Source organism: Haemaphysalis longicornis, unplaced genomic scaffold (genome assembly GCF_048455015.1).
Source record: "Haemaphysalis longicornis isolate Haplotype H1 unplaced genomic scaffold, Haemaphysalis longicornis Haplotype H1 scaffold_7, whole genome shotgun sequence".
Classification (NCBI taxonomy): domain Eukaryota; kingdom Metazoa; phylum Arthropoda; class Arachnida; order Ixodida; family Ixodidae; genus Haemaphysalis; species Haemaphysalis longicornis.
The window spans coordinates 194815068-194833116 of NW_027526422.1; the positions used below are offsets into that span (position 1 = coordinate 194815068).

Sequence of the window (18049 nt, forward strand, 5' to 3'; positions counted from 1 at the left end):
TTTCTGTCTTGTTTAGGAGAAAACAATGCCCTTTCGAGGCCGCATTAGAGTTGAATGAGGTACCGAGGGCTATTTCTTTAAAATTTCGTTTCTCTTCCACTACGTGAACAAGGATTACCACCGAAGGCAGGAGTAGTCCAAAAAATGCACAAAACATAACACGCTTGTTAGTAAATTGCTATTATGCCTACTTTTAAATCAATAAGGTAAATGAAGCTCAACAGGACGTGAGCCTAAATCTAGCGGACAAACATGGGGCTGTCCGTTACCCTCTCGCATCGCAAGCATCGTACACTCTATGTATCACAAAAACGCCACTGCAAGACCGCAGAGGACCGCAGACAGGTCGCATTGGACCATAAAACGTCCACGAGTAAATCTGCCCCGAGCCCAACGGGCGTATCATCGCTGATGGCATAAAGCCAAGCTGATGATGATGATGATTATGATTGATGATTGCTAGTGGTATCCTCTTTTTAGCGGGGTGATGACGTGTCATCTTAACAAAAAAACTGATATACCCATGTTTTATACTCTTCGTTTAATACTAGCGCTGCTCTTAGGGCAGGCAAAACTCTTTGGGCACAAAATATTTTTTTCTGTTACAAGTGGTATCTGTACTTGGCAGTATTCCCCGTATTCTAATCTTTTCGTCGCCTCGACAGCCCTGGAGTTTACTCCCTCTGTTCTACCTTCTTAAATCCTAGGGCTTCTTCAAGCCGCATATTTCCCTCATGTAGATTTGGATACCCTCACATTCTAGCACTATGTGCCACATAGTTCCTGTTTCTTTTCCGCAGAGAACGCACATCCATGATTTTGTGAATAGTTCCCCACCAAGCTCTTATTTCTGTGGCCTCAAAAAGGAAAGCACTGCCCTAGGAATTATGTTTAAAATTTTCATTTCTGATGTCCAATTTCGCATCCCGGAACACCCATATCGGTGTTTCCGCTTCAATATTTCACTCCATTTATTCGTTTATGTCTTCCTTGCATCTTTTTTGGTTCCCTTAGATGTTTTGGATTCTCCACAGTTCTTGCCGCATTTCATCGTTCGCCTTCTAGTCTTCCTTAGCAACTGCGTGTCCACGCTTTTCAAGTATAGGTACCTAAAAACCTTAGCTGTTCACCTGCGTTGATCTATTGCTCTCAGGCTCCTCTCAAAATATTTTACTCTGAGCTTCTAGAACTTCAAACGATGCCCAGCCCACATATCCTTGCAGTGCTCGGTTAGTTTTTTTTTTCATGCGCTACTAATGCCAAGCGGCAAACCGTTCTCGGTTCACTTCATGTCATGCTAGAGCGTCTGATTTTAAGCAGAGTACGGCATTCGCAAATATGATACCCGGAACCATCACTCTTTTCTACATTCCTCTCACTACTTCCTATTTGACAAAACTCTATGCTTTATTATAGCTACGTTTCGTTTTTAATTTTGAGTTCTTAAGTAGTTTTATCCACACTTCCAAATATTTTTATTTTTTAACTCCTGATTATTCGTCATTGTGGATTTACAGTGCGTCAGTGCTAGTGTCAAGGAAAACCATTATTTCCAATTTTTCTTCGCTGAAATGTAACCCAAGGTCGGTGGCTTCCTGACCGCTGAGGCGTTGCATATCGGTCCGGTTATCAGCTGCACGTGGATGTCTCTACCCCTCCTCCTGCGCACCCCACTCACCCCCACATAAACAGCCAACCTGTGAAGTGTGCGTGCTTGGACGTGAAAGCCACCGGTGAAAATGTTGCTGCGAAAACAGTTCGATTCCCGCTCTTTTCATCAGAGCGAACGTCAGTTCATTACAGTTCATTATACATTTCCAATAAAAACCACCCCGACACCGCCATTTTGTACTAATTCGCGCGTGCGTATTCAATCGTGCTAGGGGAGTAAGTTTGGAGATTGTCTGCGCATGCTCCCAACAGCCCAGATAGGAGGCTGGCTGGCTGTGCTTATCTGAAATAAAAAGGTGTTTACGCTTCGAGCGCTGCCTGTAGGGGCGCCACTGAAACCCCTCTAACGGCCCGTTTCGGAAGCATACGCGGGAGTCGCCGGCCCGATCATCACTGTCGCCGTGGCTTTTGAGGCACGGTCGCGACCGATATTTTCCGTTTGTATGCGTTGGAAATATATATTTATGTGGAGCAATCACTCTCTTCGCAAATGTGGTTTATTTACGAGAGCGTAAATGCTTCTACGCGATCTTACTGTGGTACATTTTGTCAGCATAAGCGCCAGGTGTGTGTCACAGCCCGGCGTCGCGAAACCAGCCCATGCATAGAGCTGAGTAATTCCACTGCCCTGAAATTTACTCAGTACCACCGTAAGCAGCGTTCGTTCAGATGCTCATGCTACGGCTATACACTACGATTTAAATCGGTTTCGTGTGCTTTCATAATCTAGCGGAGCACTCATACCTCACAGCCCACCAGTTACGCTTCATATCTAATCTCGGATATTGATCACTACCCTGAACAAGCCAATGTGGCATATATTTTATGGTCATTCTACGCAATAAGTACGCTGGATAATGCAAAATTACATTCGTGAGTCAGCACAAATAATTTACGGCTGGGTCATCTTGTCCCGAGGTGAGCTTTCTCTAGCAGTCATGGGTTACATATATCTCCCGCTTTTATCCAGGGCCGTGACTAAACGCTTCTTCGAAACATCATCAAATGAAACGGGGAGCCTGCAGAATTTAGCACAAAAGTGAAATCAGAGGGTCTTATCAGATGCCACACTCTTCCAACGACACCTTTAATCGCTTGTAAACTTCCGTACTGAATACTTCAAAAAATGTGTCCGCCAAGTGATCAGCTGCTCGTTAAAGTGGAAAAACAAAATAAAGCTGAATGCTCAGATTGTGTTTGATTACTAAAACGGTAATTCCTTGATTTCGCTCTGCATTTGTACACAATTACAGAAAAGCGCCCCCCTTCTTACCCTCGCTGTCTTGGAAAATATCAGTGCATTTCGCATCTAGTTGGTCCAGTGAGCTCAACCTTTCTTAAGGTAAGGAAGAACGTCCCTGGGATTTCCGAAGCTGTACTGGGTTTTTTCATTCCCGCACGAGCTATTACATTGCTTCCGGACTTGGCAGACTATTTATTTTTCCGCGGTTGGTCCATGCTGTCAGGCGGGAGTGGACCCATATTAACGACCCACAGACTTGGAATTAATTTTACACTATTGCGTGGTTTCTATTTTTATAAGGGCAGAAGCTATGGTCAGGTATTGGTAATCACCTCCCCGAATGATATTTTTCTATGACGTATACATTCAAAACCATCCCGAATTCGTTGTCCGCGCTGCAAAACAATGCCAACCTCTCACTGTGCCAATATTAGGACTAAACGAGGCGTCAATAGAATTCACTTACGCCTGAGATATTCGGAGGTGACAGGGGTGACATGCCGCTAACGTCGCCGACGGCCGTAAGGGCGGCGAACAAGCGCGCAGTCCCGCATCCCCAGTTAGCACTTGTTGGTGTTCGAGCACTCTAATAAGGACGCAGCTGTTTTTTGAAGTGCCCTAAACGTACTATTTGCTTACAGACATCACCATAACAAGATGTTCAGGGCGCGGAAAGGAAAAAGAAGCAGCGAAAGAAAAACAAAACATTGCATGAGCCGCTATCAGCTGCGCAGCGGACATCCCGTAAGCGCCGCGGAGAAGCGGCGGCAGGAGGAGCAGCGATCACGAAGCTCTAGGCGTATAGGGAGTTAAACGTTGAACAGCCGATAACGGGGCTTGACCTGTTATCAGATGAATGCGGAACTTGCGAAGGGTATCAAGCTTGTGAAACAGAGGTTATTGGTGGTGATGAGGAGCGAAGAAGCCGGGTCGCGTAAAGCCGCTTCACCGAAACGAAAACTAGGGGGAGTTTGACATGTACAGCTTAGCCGTAAAAAGAAAAGTTCAATTTTGTCTTCATGGTCAGTTTAAGCAAGTTCTAACCATCAGCCTGAAATGGTTGCCTCAAGAGGCTACACCACTTCCCGTTCACGCGACATTCACAAGCACCTTTTTTTTTCTTTTATAAAACGCCCGCGCCAAGGCTTCGGCAAGAAATTGAAGTAACAGTATTGATCCCTCCTTCACAAATATGAAGAGCGTTAAAAGGCTTGGCACGGCAAGACATGACACGAAAAGGCTCGATACTGGACACAGAAAAATCGTATCCTCTTTCGGGCCCTATATTACCCGCAACTAGACGACACCGGGTGAGGTGGCCAGATGCGGCCGAGCAAACAAAAAAGTAATCGTCCCAAAAGAAGCCGAAATTTCGCGGCGCAACTTTTGTGAAGAACCCTGAAGCACTAGGGAGTTTCATGAATTCTTGAACTTAATAAAATGATTCATTAATTCCAATATTACAAAGAACCCACTCAAATGTGATTGTAAAGTAATTAGAGCAATAAATATTTTGTATCGCGAAAATGCCCAGAGCTATGCAATTGATACCGTTGTTTGCTAGGTAGTATTCGCACCATTAAACGCACATTAGGCGAGATGCGATGGTTTGGGAGCAGAGTAATCGCACGAGTGCGTGATTTTCGTAATTGCTGATTCCCAAACGCATTTTCGTTTCACACCTCGACCATACACAGCCATAGCCGCATGCGTTCGGCTGGAACTGCCATATATTTTTTCTACTTGAAAAAACGAACCATCTTCGTGAGCAGCTGAAATTTCCTCTAGCACATTCCTTGAAGCTCAAGGCCATAATTTATGTGCACTATGCCGCTGAATGTGACATTCTTCATTGTTTCGATAGCGGGCATCAGGACGTTCATCTGCGACAACCTGAGCTCGACGTCAGCGTTGGTGATGTGCATGGCTGACAACGACGAAAACGCCGATTTCTGCAATTGTACTTGTGAAATTTCACACTTGAACCCAAACTTCTTTCGGATTTCTTGCTGAGTGCTGTGCTAGTGGCCGTCTGCAGCATCAGAATAACGAGATTTTCAGGTAAAACGTGAATAAGACCAAAGAAGGCGGCAAACAAGCGGAACTGGCAACCATGACACTTATACTAAACGAGGAAAGTAATCAGTGGCTCCCCTTCGGAAGGAAGAGGCTGATGAAATTACTGAAAGGGTTACCGCGTACTGTGGCGCCGCATGCGCAGGGCTATCGCGTTCCGACATGGATGCGACGCTTGTATAAGCAATTAAATACGATACCCGGCTGGCCGTCGAGTTGCGCGAATTGCGGAGCCTCTTGGACGTGGTGGACAGCTGCATCTTCAGAGCCGGCGCTGAAAGACTGATGATTCTTCTTCCGCGCGCGCTGCGTGCGCCTGTACCGACGACGATGATGATAATAAAGAGTAAGCCGGGAAATAACGTCCCCTGAGCTTCTATTGGGACTCGTAGGTAAAGCTGAACGTAGAAAATGGAAAAGAAAGTAGTGAACAGATGCGAAACTACCTTAGGTGTGATCGACGACAATACGACTCAGTCCGCGATTACGGCGTTTCATCCCTGGCAATCGAAGCGGCCTTTAGCAAGAAGACAAACGTGAATAAACGTAGGAGCCCACGGTGTGCATACCCTACATTTGCGGCCGAAAAAAGACGGAGTATATAACAGCCAACATCATGCGGTAAAACAGCTCCTCCGGGGGCAACCTCCCGACCCCCCGCACCGGCGGTAATCCATAAAAAGAAACCATGACCTATTCCACTCTGTGTAGTTGGGTGACCAGCGAAACGTTTTAGTAGAAGACATATATCAAACACAGTATATGCGCGAAACAAACGAGCAAATCGCATTTTTCTTAATAGTTGATAGCAGTCTCACTTAGGAAAGATACATTCATGCACGCACAAACTCTTATTTTCAGTCTGTTTATATTCAAAATGGTGCCTTTGTGTGACTAGTCTACTCGAAATGCATACGCAATCGAGTAGACGTAGAAGCGGGAGGTGTAAGTCATGTTTAATTTTAAAGATGGCAGGAAACACAAATCGGTATTATTTCAACAAGTACAAATAACACATGTAAAATTATCAGGAGTGGCGATAAACGAATGAGCAGATTACATCCCCAACCTTGACCCTCACCTTGTTAGTATCGCTTCTGTAAGGAAGCAGAAGACTGTGGAGGTACAACAGATAGGGGGATGGTGAAGGGAATTTGTAAAGACACAAGGATTCGAGCATTGAGTTTCAAACATTTCGTTCTGTGCATGAAATCAGAGATCCAAGCGAGCCTAGAAGTAAATCAGAGGGGTCTGGGTAGACTTCCTGTAAGGCACTAGCAAAAGTACGAACGGAGCAGGGCAGGAATACATGTGCTGGTCGTAGTTTGAGGCAACGGAGGCACAGAGCCAGATGAAACTTCAAGAGAGGCCACGAGACACGCAGGGCGAAAATTGGAGCGCGAGAGTATTAAGGTACCCGTATATGACGGGCACGGACACGTGGTGGAGACGGAGGGCCAGACATCAGACCAAACGATGCGTGAAGTCCGTATGTGGAAGTGCGGTATACGCAACTGTTAACAAAAAAACACCGGTAAAGGCAGTACCACCGGCGAACTGGGCGAAGATAAAGAAAACGAAGCAAAAAACTCTGGAGACCTACAAAACGGAAAAGCTGGAACTAAGGAAGAAAGATTTCTATCGCGACACGCGAGCCAGCCCACTGCTCTTTGAAGCAGTGGTGGTGTTTGTTAGCACACGAGCACACCTGCGTAACAGCAGGCAACTGTATGAAAGTGGTTATCTTGTGCCAGGTATCGGAAACCGTCTGGAATATTGTCCTGGACGGCATATATATACGACAACAGTGGGACGAAGAGGACATGGCGTTAACTGAGGCCTTGGGATTTGAGATAAGGAGGAGCCTCAACCTCAAGGCCATAGAGGTGACGAAGAGGCGGCTGCAGAGGTGGTGCAAGAGAAGTACGGAAGAGGTAAGGGCGCAGCAGGGGTTATAAAACGAATGAGAATGTCAGAACCGCGTGGAAGGGATGCAAATGTGCATAGGCAGGGAAAGGTGTGAGCCTGGTTTGAAAATTTTAAACAGCTGGGGAAGAAGTAAGGGGAGCGTAGAAGTAAGTCGATGAAACCTGAAAAGTCGACTAACTTTTCAAAAATATTCGGCGAGTCACTTGTAGACAACCGACGCGCCGATACACAAGTCGTGACTATTGTCATCATGATCACCTAAAAAATAATCGAATGAATCTCTATTGGAGTTACGTTGCGCCCCTGTAAATTTTCTGTCGTGCACTCAGTGACCACGCGGTCTCGCCACCTTCCAACCGTTGCTTGGTGGGAAGTGTTAAAGGGATAGTGTTGGTTGACCCATACAAACTTGAAGGTGCACCGTAAATATTTAGAAAAAAATGGAGGCAGAATCCGCTCTTCCCATAGCAAACTAAGAAAACCAAGATTATGCATTAAGCCTGTCTTACATGCTGCGATGGCACTTGCGCCGCCGCTTGTGCGTCAAAACGATCTATTCTCGTTGCTGTGGCACATCTCCAAATGTCTGGAACTGTCAAACTTCTACTCTGAACTCTGCTTGGCATCTGTCACCGAAATGAAAATAAGAGAATAAATTATTTGAATTCGCAAATACGCAGGGGAACTTTGTGCTTTGTTCAACAGGCTGTTCACAATAGCGTCGAACGGCCTCTCTCTCTCTCTCTCTCTTTCTCTCTCTCTTTATATATGTATGTATATATATATATATATATATATATATATATAGGGAGCAATAAAACTGGGAAGGTGGTAGGGAACACAAATAAAGAAAACTTCGAACAAGGTAGCGACCACAATTGTCGCCACCGTTTCAGCAAGAGACTTGCCTTCGCCCTGGCGAAGGCAAGTCTTTTGCTGAAATGTTGGCAACAATTGTGGTCGCTAGCTTGCTCAAATAATTTTTTTATTATATATACTATATTGTGAGTGCTGTCTTTACACTGATTGCTTGAGTGGTCATTCTCTCTATTGTGTCCAAGCACCCTATCAGCGGTAAAGTCTCACCCACGCATCGTTTGATGTCATCACCACATCCCTATCCTGGTGCGATCACAATCATCATCGGAGTTGCTTGGTTCGGTTGGCTGCCTGGTAAAAGACCGCCAGAATAAGCAAAATTCTGCCTTAGGTCTGCTTCCCTGCTTTCCTCTCTCACGTGGTGGAGCTGCTTGTCGGTCCCGTTCTCTGCCGCTCCCAGTTGACCCCTGGAACTCCGTTCCGCTTGACGTCTCCCGCTACGCGAGCCAACGATGCAACGAGAAAGGGCATCGGAACCCAGCGCTTCACCGCTCTCGGCATGGGTGATCACACGCCGCCAGTGTGACCCTCCCTCCTTCTCTGGTCTTTGTGGCGAAGACGTCGAAGATTGATTCGACCAGTATAACCGCGTCGGCAAATTTAACACGTGGGATGATGCTTTTAAGCTGCGCGGTTTCATTCCACCTAGAACTGGTCGCAAAGACATGATACTTCAACAAGTAGGCAAGCTGCGGACACTTTTAGTGTCTGCGCGAAGTTTTCGGCACCCCGTCAGCTCGCGCCGATGGCGCGAAGAAAAGGTCGGTTTCTCGCGTTCAACGTCCCGACGAAACACATGTGGCTTACATCGAGGACGTCCTCGCCCTCTGCCGTTGGGTGGACCGAAGCATGCCAGAGGCCCATAACGTGAGGGACATCTTGAAGGGCATTGCTTTATTTTCCTTAAAACTGACTTTATAAGCACGACGTCGTGGGGTCTGGAGGAAGCCATTATATGCACGACGCGACTGAGGCGCCAACGCGGCAGTTCTCTGAAAATTGAAAGCGCCCTCGTCATAGGGGTTGGCGGTTCCCCAAGCCTGTTGGCGGCTTCGACGGAGGCGGCATGGCATTCGAAGTCAGGGCACGATTTAGTCAATTTAGTTGCTTTACAGATTTCGATCGCGCCTATAGAGTATTTCAGCTCCAGAAGTTGAAGCTGAAGTTGAAGTTGAAGTTTATTTTTATTTTCACGTTTTAAAAGAGCGTACAAATAGTAATACCGAGGAGGTCCCGTAGTTAAAAAACTGTCGGGGGGATCTCCTGTGACAAAGTGCCCAACGGAACAGCGTAGAGTAGGCAACAAGTAAAAATCAAATCAAAAGAAAATGAGCAAAAACAGACAGAAAGCAATACATATATGTATATACATACATACGCACACATGTATACATTCATTTGTAGCAATACTAACATATGCACATAAAAATTGTAGTGAGAACGATTCGACGTAAGAAGAGAAGCACTGAAAAAAAAGGCGCTACAAGAAAAACACGTTTATACATTAGGCCAAGGTAGATAATAGGACATAGTTCACAGGACATAGAGATCCCACCAGTAACGACCGAAGAAGTAAGGAAGGCTTTGAAAGAAATGAAAGGGGGCAAAGCACCTGGTGAGGATCAGATAACAGCAGACCTCTTGAAGGATGGCGGGGAAATTGTCCTTGAAAAACTGGCAAACCTGTATACGCACTGCCTAATGACCGCAAGGGTACCGGAATCTTGGAAGAACGCGAACATCATCCTAATCCATAAGAAAGGCGACATGAAGGACTTGAAAAATTACAGGCCGATCAGCTTACTGTCCGTCGTCTACAAGGTATTTACCAAGGTCATCGCTAACCGAATTTCTGCAACCTTAGATTTCAGTCAACCTAAAGAACAAGCAGGGTTCCGTAAAGGTTATTCAACAATGGACCATATTCACACGATCAATCAGGTAATAGAGAAGTGCGCTGAGTATACTAAACCCTTATACATAACCTTCATAGATTATGAGAAAGCATTTGACTCGGTCGAAACCCAAGCAGTCATTCAGGCATTACGGAAACAGGGGGTAGATGAGCACTACGTAAGAATACTAGAGAACATCTCCAATGGGTCTACAGCTACGATCATCCTCCATAGGGAGAGCAGTAAAATACCTATAAGGAAGGGTGTCAGGCAAGGAGACACAATCTCTCCAATGCTATTCACAGCATGTTTACAAGAAGTATTCAGAACGTTGGATTGGGAACAGGTGGGAGTAAGGGTTAATGGAGAATACCTCAGTAACCTCAGATTTGCTGATGATTTTGCCTTGCTAAGTAACTCGGGGGACGAATTGCAAAGCATGCTTTCCGCACTAGGCGAACAGAGTAGAACCGTGGGCCTGAAAACTAATATGCAGAAAACTAAAGTAATGATCAATAACCTCGGGACAGCACAGCTGTTTGAGATAGGTGGCGAGGCAGTGGAAGTGGTAAGCGAATATATCTACTTAGGCCAAGTTGTGACTCCAGATCCCAACCATGAGGCAGAGATAATTAGAAGGATCAGAATGGGGTGCGGTTCATATGGCAGACATTCTCAGATAATGAATAGCAGCTTACCATTGTCGCTGAAGAAGAAAGTGTATGACAGCTGCATCTTACCGGTACTCACCTACGGGGCAGAAACTTGGAGGCTCACTAAGAGGGTTCAACTTAAATTGAGAATGACTCAGCGGGCAATGGAGCGGAAAATGATAGGTGTAACATTAAGGGACAAGAAGAGAGCGGAGTGGGTCAGGGAGCAAACTGGTGTTAAAGACATATTAGTAAAAATTAAGAAGAAGAAATGGACGTGGGCAGGGCATGTAATGCGAAGGCAAGATAACCGCTGGTCATTAAGGGTAACAGAGTGGATCCCTAGAGAACGCAAGCGTTGAAGGGGGCGGCAGAAAGTTAGATGGGCAGATGAGATCAAGAAGTTTGCGGGGATAAAATGGTCACAGTTGGCACAGGAGCGAGGCAATTAAAGAATAATGGGAGAGGCCTTTGCCCTGCAGTGGGCGTAGATAGGCTGGTGATGATGATGATGATGAGATAATAGGAAACGTTTTATTGGTTTCGGAAAAAAATGGGAGAGTGAATTGATTTGAGGGGGGTCGGTAGTTCATTCCACATTGAAATGGCGGCGAATACGGCAGTTGGTTTGCCGCAGTTAGAGCGAAGTTTTGGTAGAATTAGGTTATTGGGTTCTGAAAAGCGGGTGTTGTTGGCGTTAAAAAGTAACGACTGTTCGATGCAGGTGTGCATGGATTCATTATATCTAGCGCGAAGGAGGAAAATGCACATTTTTATTTTATATTCAAATAAAAGGGGTAGTATTCGAAGGTCAAAATATAAATTGGGAGCACTGTCTCTCGGACGGCTGTAATTAATTATTCGGATGGCTCGGTTTTGCAAAGAAACAAGCGGTGATAGATGAACATCATGGGTGCTTCCCCACGTACCTAAACAATATGTTAAATGACTGTGTACAAAACAGGTGTAAAGAGAACGGAGAACAGGCAGAGGAAAATATACGCGAGTTCTAATTAGTACATGAATACCAAACGCAACTTTACTAATAAGTGACTTGATGTGCAAGTGAAATTTCAGATGTTTATCGAGGACCCCTCCTAGGAATGTGGTGTAATCAGAGAGAGAAGAGAGAGCTCTTTATTAGAACAAAGCAGAGAGGTCTGCAGGCATGTATTCGCCTACATGCTACTCTGCGGGGATGGGGTGGAGGAAGTAAAGGCCCTAAATGAAGTAGGGCGAAAGAGAGGGGAAAAAAGAAAAGGTAAAAGACAAGGCAACATGGAGTGTTCCGTGGGTCACGTAAAAGTCCAGGTGTTCTCAAAGGATGACGATGTGGAGTTCTACAGTGTCTCTGCGACGCCGATGTTGTGTAAGTATTCAAACAGTGCATCTAACACTTTTCGCTGAGATGATGGAGATGACCATGGTCCAAGAAGAGCTTTCAATGATAAAAGTTCATTGTTGAGGCACTCGATCTTCTTGGCGAGGTCGTTCCTTTCCTGGTTGTACGCCGGACACTCTAATAAAACGTGTTCAGCAGTTTCTGGCAAACCACAGTTATCACAGTAAGGGTTTGTGGTTTGACCGAGGCGATGTCAGTAGGAGTTCGTATGTGCTGCGTTGAGGCGCAGCCGATGGTACAGCGTCTCAAGTCGACGTGGGATTCGGTCTGGGAGCCTCATTCTCAGGTCAGAGTCTATGCCATACAGAAAAGGGTGGTGAGTTTCAGGAAAAGACCAGAGACGGTTGCGTTCCTCTAAGGCAAGCTGCTTCGCTAGCGCTGCAGCCTCGTGCTTTGTAAAGAAAATTTTCCTTACATTGCGCAGTTTTAGCCCTGTGCGAGCCGCCTCATCTGCTTTCTCGTTGCCGAGAACGCCACAATGTGCGGGTATCCATTGCAAGGTCACATGATGCCCAGCGACGTAGGCTAGGAGGTGCAGGTAGGTGATGTCGCGGGATACGCGGTCATGGAGGCTGAAGCAACTGGCATGCCGTAGGGTTTGCAGCGCTGTCTTAGAATCCGGGGTAGATAAAATGCGTGTCAAGGCGTAGATGCGGGATTAAGGTAATTTGCTTATGATGGGAGTGAAAAATTATTAAACTGGTTTTGGTAGGGTTTAGATTTAACCTATTGTTTCGGCACCAATAGGATAACCTTATTAAATCGTCGTTATTAAAATCTCGTTAACCTCTTTAATAAAACCTCATTAATAAATCATTATTAAAACCGCGCGGGATAAATGCGGCGCATAGGGGGTTCACGTTGCAGCGTTGGAGAGCGGAGGAACGGCGCTGGAACGATGGAGCGGAGCGGCGCAGGCACCGCGTTTTAAGCCCACATAACGGTGAGGGGACGCGCCGGCGCCAGTGCGTCTGCCGCGGCTATGACGCAACACAATCCAACACAATCCACTTTAATCCAAATCCAATTCAATCCAAGCCCAGCCAATCCAAGCCAAGCCAATCCATTCGAATCCAATCCAATTCCACTCGCGAGAGAGTGTTCGCTATCGGAGAGGAGAGGGGTGAGCGGCGTAGAGCGCAGCTCACGCGGCGAGGAGAATGGGGGAGGAGCATACGCCGACAACAACGCCGACGACGCCGGATGCAGGGACAAGGCGAGTGAATGAGATGCAGTCGCATCTAAAAGATCGGTCGTGGAATTCCACTCCCCGTCGGACACCTGGTTCGAGGGACGAAAGCACTGCGGCTGTCGACCGGACTGCCAGTGTACAAGGCCGACGCCGCGTCCATTCACCAGGTACAGCCTGCGCGATTGGGGTATCAACAAAGTCCTCCGTGTCTGGACGTCAGGCGCGGATGCACCGCTGTCGCTACCGCCGGCTGCTGCTGTTCCGCCGCAGTTTCGCTGCCGGACCTCGGTCACCACTGCTGTCACCCGTGAAGTCCGGGCCCTTCCGCCAGAACTGCGAAACTGTTGTGTTTTCCTCTTCCATGATTTTGCTATCGTATAATCCATTTGACGCGTACCGCCCAGGTCCGTCTCATTTTAAAGATCTCATGACACCCCCTGACGGTCCAAAAATCCTGCCGATAACATCAATCATATATATATATATAGATATATATATATATATATATATATATATATATATATATATATATATATATATATATATATATATATATATATATATATATAGGTCAAAACTTGGGTGCAGACACTTGGCAAACACTGAACAAGGGTTTTATTGTTCCCAACAGTTGCGGAAGGAGACTTTTTCTTCTTCTTGTTGAGGGGTTATTTTAGTCTGCATTATGCATTGAACATTAGCAGTACATAGCTCAATGCAAAGAAACACATGACAAATAGCAGTTGGGTGGAAATATTCCACTAATAATACAAAACACTGCGCACAAGAATTATCAGTTGAAATTATAAACTTCAAGAAATGTGCGAAGCGCAGACTGGAATGCATACGGGTTATTTATCGCCAGAATCACTCGGGTAGCTCGTTCCGCTCCTTTATTGATAACACAAAAGGAAAATTATGATATTTTTATTTACTTATTTATTTTATTTATTTATTTATTTATTTATTTTCAATACTGCCAGTCTCGGGCGAGACCATAGCAGGTGGGCATTCATACAATTTCAGCAGGATCAACAGCGATGGGCCTAACATTGGCCAACAAGCAAAAACAACAATATACTGTACAATAAAAGGGTACCACACACTTTCACTTCACGTGCAGAACAGTTGAGTTGTTCAGCATCGTCAACGTTGAGGTTTCCCTCAGGGAGCCCTTGCGGGCACATATTTAGCATTTCTCACTCTGCACATTTCATTTACAGTGTGATGAACCAGTAGCGTGAATTTAGTGCGATACCTGCCACGGTTACTCAGTAGCGAAGGCGTTCTACAGCTGAGCCTAAGGATGTGGGTTCGATTCCGGACTGCGGCAGTCGCTCTTCTGATGGAGGCGAAAACGGCCTTGTCTCCTGAGATTTCGGCGCACGTTAACGATCCCCAGGTGGTCAAAACTAACCCGGAGCCTTCCACCATGGCGCGCCGCATGCGCTGCGTGCATCGGTGCGTTAAACCTTATATTAATATTAATAAAGAGTTCTACAAATGACAGCTACTATGTGAATTTAAAACATGGCTCGTGAGCAAACCTCATTTTCATAGCTGTTTGTGGTGAGAAAGCACCATTTACGGGAAAGGTAAACATCAAGCTGTGGCGGTTCAATGCCGAAGTACTGCCATACCTTAGCACCATACATGCAATTATGACAGTTTGCGAGGAGGGCGCTCGCTTTGTATATACATGAAAGGTTTTGCCGGTACAGTTTCTGTTTTTTTTAAGTCTACGAAGGCAAACAGTCCCACAGTTTTCCCAAAACCCTACTCAACGGCCTGCCTCACACTGCTCAGAGCTTTGTTAAAAGCACACTGTTGGGGATTCAGGAGAGCTCCGCCATACGGCTTCAGCAGGAGGGGCCGCAACAGGTAGGCAGGGTCCCCGTAGATGCAGTAGTGAAGCCCGTTCACAAGTTGCTCCAGCTTCGCGTACGCCTCGCTGTTTCCGAAGTTACCTGAAAGAACAATTGCGATCCGCTTGAAAAAAGGAAGCCTGTTTCCAGCAGGGAAGGAGGAGGCTGAGGTTTGTTTCGCTACCTGTGCTTGTCGAATTTTGCTAGCATCGGTCACTTACCGGAATCGTGTTTGCTGCCGGGAGATGACCCGTCCAACTGACAGGTTATGCCGTTTAGGCACATTATAGCTTGATACTTAAGGGCGTGAACTCTCTTGTGGCCGCTGATGTGCCACTTCTGATTCCTTGTTGGTCGACATATCGGTCGCGCTGTGCCATTAATGAAGGCCCAGCAAATCGTCAGTGCCGCACCTTTCGCGTGAATGGCATTAAAAATAAAAGAATATTTAGGAAAGTTAAACTTGCAAACGTACAAATCTAACTATTATCGCTTACGTGCGAGAACTCCTCCAGGGTGTCCAGGTTCAGCCACGGGTGGTTGTTAACGTCATCCTACAGAAAGAAAAAGTTTTCCTCGATGTGCTTGAGCAGCTCGTTCGTCACCGACGATATGGTGGAGCTGTGTCGGACGAACAGGTGTTCGAGATTGCGCAGCCGGTTCGGGTACGCTGACCTTTCAAGCGTGATGCAAAGGTCCTCGTCGCCGGGAACTGACACTCGTTGAGGAGTTGTTAGCACTTTAGGTATGCACAATGCTCTGTGCAGCCTCGGCATGTCGTTATTTTCGAAACGAACGTACGTCCTAAAGACGCCACTGTCGAACGCGTCAATGTTCAAAAGACCGCGCATGGAGAGTGGGTCACTTCGTGTCTCGCCCAGTACTTCTAAACACACGGCGTCGACTATGTCTGACCATTTCAGCCGAGTCATGAGCAGGGGGTCCTCAAGAATGCTTTTGGGCATCGTGGAAAGCGGTTGTCTGCAGCATGTTGCAGCGGCAAGCCTAAAACTGTGTGTTAAAATTCGCGGCAACAAACAGCTGGCTTGGAGCTTCGGCTTCAGCTGGCGTTGGTGGAGCACGTTTTCTTACTGTAACGTCCTCGCTAAAAAATACAAATAACAAATAAAGTAAAATAATATGTACTGAAACATAAAATTCGTGTCTGTATTGTGGTTTTAGCATCTATAAATAAACCTTTGTTTTTATTCCTATCAGGGTAGTTCAATTTTGAACGGACAGATGGCGCAGCACAACGCTTCGCTGTAGAAGCTCAAATCCTGAGGCAAATACAAACAAACACGTACCCACATAAATCACGACTGGCAAAAATGTTCCCCACTTCCTTCCAAGAAACATGGACAAAATGCGGAGAGATAGCCACGCTATTTCACGCAACCTGGGTGTGCCCACGCATCTGGCCCCAGGAAAACAATAGTATACAGATTAATCCTATCGAGACATGGGAGGCAGCCCTTACCAGCTCATCTCTCGAAGATCAGCTACGTCTGATCCAGAGATCCAAGGTGGGAGCCGTTGCATCTGGAGCCCTGGACGTTGGGCCCCACCCATGAACTCCGTTTCAACTTTTCACCCCTGCCCCCTTCCCCTTTCTTCTCACAATAAAGTTCTACAACAACAACTGGAGGCGGCAGCCGATCGCTAAAACTCTTTTTTTTTTCACGCGTCGTTCCGCTGGCGCTGCGTTCGTCCGCTCCGGTCCGCTGGCCGCTAGCCCGCACTGCTAAAACTCTCTATTGCTATAAGAGAAGGAGAAGGCCAATAACTGGACGGAGGGAGGAAATAATGGAACTCGGAGGCAATCAATGGACGCAAGCAGTGCCGGACAGGAGTGGTCGGAGGCCAACAGGAGACACCTTCGTCCTGCAGTGGACCTGAGCAGGCTGATAATGATAATGACGATGATGACCATGATTTATATCCATCGCACCTTTTCGGCGTGCAGGAATCATTGTATGGTTCACGCATGAGGGAGGCTGCTGAAGGCTGCGCGTAAAGTACGCAACGCGACTAGAGAGACAGTTGCGATTTTTTCTGGCCGAGGCTTCAATCATTGCTGTGGTCCTGTGGCGCTACAGGAGGAGATATTTGGGCCGGAAATTCGGAATTGAGCGAAACATTTCTGTAGCCAACGGGAAAAATACTTTGAGGAAAGGCTCCCCAACTCGAACACCTGACGGTAAAATTCAGACCAGTTTCGCTGACCATTGCTCGTTTTTTATTTGCGTATGATTCCGTGGCACATGTCTTCATTGAAGTACACAGGTAAATGGGATTGATTCCTGGGGCTATTTTTTTAGTATAACTATGCAATGCATAAAACCTACGGATTTCTCAGACAGCGTTCAGACGAGGTCCACCAGTCGCTATAAAAATACCCGGTTGCATAACCAAGCCGTGTATTGTTCGGAAGATGGAAGTGCCCTCACAGCAGAAACAGCGCTTATTGATTGCTTGTCCCTAATTTGAACACTCCATTGCCTTGCCACGCAGTGAATCTATGAAAAAAAACTCAGTCTGCGAAGAGCAAGTCCACATTAAATAGAACAACCATTAGCTTTTCAGGCAGAACTTCTCTGAACGATACTTCAACACCCAATAAAACAAACCATTCTATACAATTTTATTCTCAAATAAACTTCCGTCTTTATAGAAAAAGAAATATCAAGAAAAATGGTGCTACAATGTTTCACCACAGAGTCAGGTAGTGGCGTGGTAACCGTTTGGGTCGCCCGCGTGTTGGCTGCCAAACGAGCGGTTAGTGGACCGCGCGAACCGCTCTCCCCCGCTTGTGTCTGATGGTTGCACCCGTTCTGTTTCCATATAGTCTTCGAGCTCAGTGAGGAGCCCATCCTGCAGACATAGGCGCCACGCAGAATTATCCTCTGCATTAATAAGACACGATGAATTCACTCTTCCGACTGAATATCGTAAGCACCCTTTTTGCAAGCTTCCCATTCTTTCATTACAAGGAATGCAGGAATTTAAACATAGCCTAAACACAGGAACACTGCAAAATATGGGAATACTGATTATTTCACTGATGAGCTGCCCTGAATACTAAAATCGAATACAATTGAATATTCTCGTTACCAAATGCTTTTCTCTTTATTGCCTATGATGCGTTCGTCAAGAGATTTTTCAAAAAGATGACTGCTGGAAAATTACTGTAGCATGCACCACAACCATTGAAAGATAACAGTTGTCATTAATTATATAGTAT

General features: G+C 46.2%; 1 pseudogene; it reads right to left on the reverse strand.

Annotated features, from left to right (window-relative positions):
- Positions 1 to 15770, reverse strand: part of LOC144146739 (uncharacterized) — a 23114-nt pseudogene extending 7344 nt beyond the window's left edge.
- Between the last annotated feature and the right edge of the window lie 2279 nt (positions 15771 to 18049).